The sequence below is a fragment of the Colobus angolensis genome, unplaced genomic scaffold, assembly GCF_000951035.1.
Source record: "Colobus angolensis palliatus isolate OR3802 unplaced genomic scaffold, Cang.pa_1.0 Scaffold23, whole genome shotgun sequence".
Classification (NCBI taxonomy): domain Eukaryota; kingdom Metazoa; phylum Chordata; class Mammalia; order Primates; family Cercopithecidae; genus Colobus; species Colobus angolensis.
The window spans coordinates 13,377,390-13,381,513 of NW_012115488.1; the positions used below are offsets into that span (position 1 = coordinate 13,377,390).

General features: G+C 36.3%; 1 protein-coding gene across 1 annotated transcript in view; it reads right to left on the minus strand.

Moving 5' to 3' along the window:
- Positions 1-4,124, minus strand: part of KIAA0825 (KIAA0825 ortholog) — a 504,765-nt gene that overhangs the window by 493,350 nt on the left and 7,291 nt on the right. The gene's annotated exons all lie outside the window — the stretch shown is intronic.

The window sequence follows — 4,124 nt, forward strand, 5'->3', positions numbered from 1 at the left end:
ACCCACCTCTGCCTCCCAAAGTGCTGAGATTACAGGCCTGAGCCACTGTACCGGGCCAAAAATTACTATTAATACTTTCATTAACCTGTATATACACTATATATTTTCTCAAAATTAATCAAATTTGGTGGAACTTCAATGAAAACACCAGACCATATTTGTTGTCAATGATAAAATTTGAGCTTTCCAAGCAAAAATTACAAATTTTAGAAAATGTGTATACTGTCAGATGGACAGGTTTCCAATACTACAAGATTCTTCTGATGAGACTACTGGTGATATTAACTAATGGGAATTTTTAACATTGTATAATGAAATTTACTAATATTTAGAAAATCAGCATACCTCAATGAATCAATATTTTCCAAAAGGCTGGTACATTATGTAACAGAATCATCTATTTGTAAAAGATTTATTCAAAGTACAAAATAGACCAAGGGATTTTAATGTAATAGTGTGCCCAAAATAAACTGATATGATTTCAGATTCTATATTGCAACTAAATTTTAATAAAATTCCACTTGTCAAATTTTGGTGATCAAAGAAGAATATTCACAATTATCTGAAAAGGCCATTTAAATAACTCCCTTCTTTTCCAACTACATACATGTGTAAGGTTAGATTTTGCTTATTCTTCAACCAAAACAATATTTCACCAAAGACTGAATGCAGAAGCAGATCTGAAATTCAGCTCTTTTTTATTAAGCCAGACATTGAAGAGACATTGCAAAATATAAAACAATACCACTCTTCCACTAAAATTTGTTTTGAAAAATATAGCTTTTTTTAAAGCTGTTTATGTTAATATGTAGTGGTTTGTTTAAATAAATATTTTCAAAAATATTTCATTTTAATTTATAATACAAAAAATATAAGTAGATATAATTACATAAATAAAAACTCTCTGAGGTCTTCAGCAATTTTTAAGAGTACAAAAGACTACTGAGACCAAAAGTTTGAGAACTGCTGAGTTAGACAAATGAGAAAGCCTTAGAAAGGTAATTACCAAGTAAAGTTAATCAAAAGAATAAGCACTGGCAGCACTAAAGGATACCAGAGTACAGAAAGCAACATAGAAACAGAGTCTACAGGAGGCTGAGGCAGGAGTGGGATGCCGAGGCAGAAGTGGGAGGCAGAGGCAGGAGAATCGCTTGAACCTGGGAGGAGGAGATTGCAGTCAGCCAAGATTGCACCACTGTACTCCAGCCTGGGCAACAGAGCCAGACTCCATCTCAAAAAAGAAAAAAAAAGTAAAAGCAAGCAACACAGAAACAGAGCCTAGAAGGTCCCCATTTACAACCAGCTCCACTCCTAAATTCCTTCCCAGTGAAAGCTCTTAACAGCAGAGGACAGACTGGATCACCTTGGAAGAACTGAACTGCCATGAGCATTTCTGATGGCTAGAATGAATATATGCTAGAGAAGGAAAGAACGATATATCTGAAAAAATTTAAAGGAATAAATTGTTACGTGATTACACACAAAACTTGCATTTTTTTTTTTTTTTTTTTGAGACAGAGTCTCACTCTGTCACCTAGGCTGTAGTGCAGTGGCATGATCTCAGCTTGCTGCAACCTCTGCCACCCGGGTTCAAGCGATTCTCCTGCCTCAGCCTCCCAAGTAGCTGGGATTACAGGTGCCTGCCATTGCATCAGGCTAACTTTTGTATTTTTAGTAGAGATGGGGTTTCATCATCTTGGCCAGGCTGGTCTTGAACTCCTGACCTCGTGATCTACCTGCTTCGGCTTCCCAAAGTGCTGGGATTACAGGTGTGAGCCACTGCGTCTGGCCTCAGGTATGTCCTTATAGCAGCGTGAGAACTGACTAATACAGGCAGCAGGAGAGAAAAGTCACTTACAAAGGGAAGCCCATGAAACTAATAGTGAACCTCTTCGAAGAAACCCTGCAAGCCAGAAGATATTGGGGGCCAATATTTAGCATTCTTAAAGAAAAGCAATTCCAACCCAGAATTTTGTATCCAGCCAAACTAAGTTTCCTAAGTGAAGGAGAAAAAAGATCACTTTCAGACAAGCAAACGCTGAGGAAATTTGTTACCACCATAACTGCCTTACAAGAGCTCCTGAAGGAAGCACTAAATATAAAAAGGAAAAATCACTACCAGACATTACAAAAACACACTAACATACACAGACAAATGACACTACAAAACAACCACATAAGAAGTGTGCAAAATAACCAGCTAGCATCAAGATGACAGGATCAAATTCACATGTAACAAAATCAACCTTAAATGTAAATGGGATAAATGCCACAATTAAAAGACACAGAGTAGCAAGCTGAATAAAGAACCAAGACCCAATTGTATGCTGTCTGCAAGAGACCCATCTCACATGCAATGACACACATAGGGTCAAAATAAAGGGATGGAGAGAAATTTGCCAAGTAAATGGAAAATAGAAAAAAGCAGGTGTTACAATCCTAGTTTCTGACAAAAGAGACTTCAAACCAACAAAGATTAAAAAAAGACAAAGAAAGACATTACATAATGGTAAAGGGTTCAATTCAATAAGAAGACCTAACTACCCTAAATATATATGCACCCAATAAAGGAGCACCCAGATTCATAAAGCAAGTTATTTGAGACCTTCAAAGAGACTTAGACTCTTACACAATAATAGTGGAAGACTTTAATATCCCCACTGACAATGTCAGATAGATGATCAAGACAGAAAATTAACAAAGATATTCAGGACCTGAACTCAGCTCTGGATCAAATAAACCTGATAGATATCTACAGAACTCTCTATTCAAACACAACAGAATCATAAATTCTTCTCATTGCCACATAGCACTTACTCTAAAATTGATCACATAATCAGAAGTAAAATATTCCTCAGCAAATGCAAAAAAAAAAAAATGGAAATCATAACAGTCTCTCAAACCACAGCACAATCAAATTAGAACTCAAGACTAAAAAATTAACTCATGGTGGTTCATGCCTGTAATCCCAGCACTTTGGGAGGCTGAGGTGGGTGGATCACCTGAGGTCAGGAGTTCAAGACCAGCCTCGCCAACATGGTGAAACCCTGTCTCTACTAAAAATACAAAATGTTAGCCAGGTGTGGTGGCACATGCCTGTAATTCCAGCAACTTGGGAAGCTAAGGCAGGAGAATCACTTGAACCCAGGAAGTGGAGGTTACAGTGAGCTGAGATTGCACCATTGCACTCCAGTCTGGGAGACAGAATGAGGCTCCATGTCAAAAATAAACAAACAAAAAACACTCAAAATGATACAATTACATGGAAATTGAATAACATGCTCCTGAATGACTTTTGGGTAAATAATGAAATAAAGGCAGAAATCAAAATGTTTTTTGAAACTAAGAACAAAGATACAATATACTAGAATCTCTGGAACACAACTAAGACAGTGTTAAGAGGGAAATTTATAGCACCAAATGCCTACATCAAAAAGTTAGAAAGATCTCAAGTTAACAAGCTAACATTACAATTAAAGAACTAGAGAACCAAAAGCAAACAAATCCAAAGCTAGTAGAAGACAAGAAATAACCAAAATAAGGGCTGAACTGAAGGAGACAGAGACAAGAAAAGCCATTTAAAAGATCAATAAATCCAGGAGCTGGATTTCAAAAAAATTTGAAAAAATTGACAGATTGCTAGTCAGATTAATGAAGAAGAAAAGAGGGAAGATTATAAACACAATCAGAAATAATAAACACAATCAGAAATAATAAATACAATCAGAAATAATAAACAATCAGGAATAATAAGGGGGATATTACCACTGACTACACAGAAATAAAAACAACTATCAGAGAATATTATAAACACCTCTATGTACATGAACTAGAAAATCTAGAAGAAATGGATACATTCCTGGACACATACATCCTCTCATGACTGAACTAGGAAAAAATTAAATCCCTGAACAGAATAAGAAGAAGCTCTGAAATTGAACCAGCAATAAATAGCTGACCAACCAAAAAAAGCCCAGAAGCAGATGATGGATTCACAGCTGTATTCTACCAGATGTACAAACAGGAGCTGGTACCATTTCTACTAAAACTATTTCAAAAAATTGAAAAGGAGGTACTTCTTCCTGGCCAGCATCATCCTGATACTAAAAACTGACAGAGACACA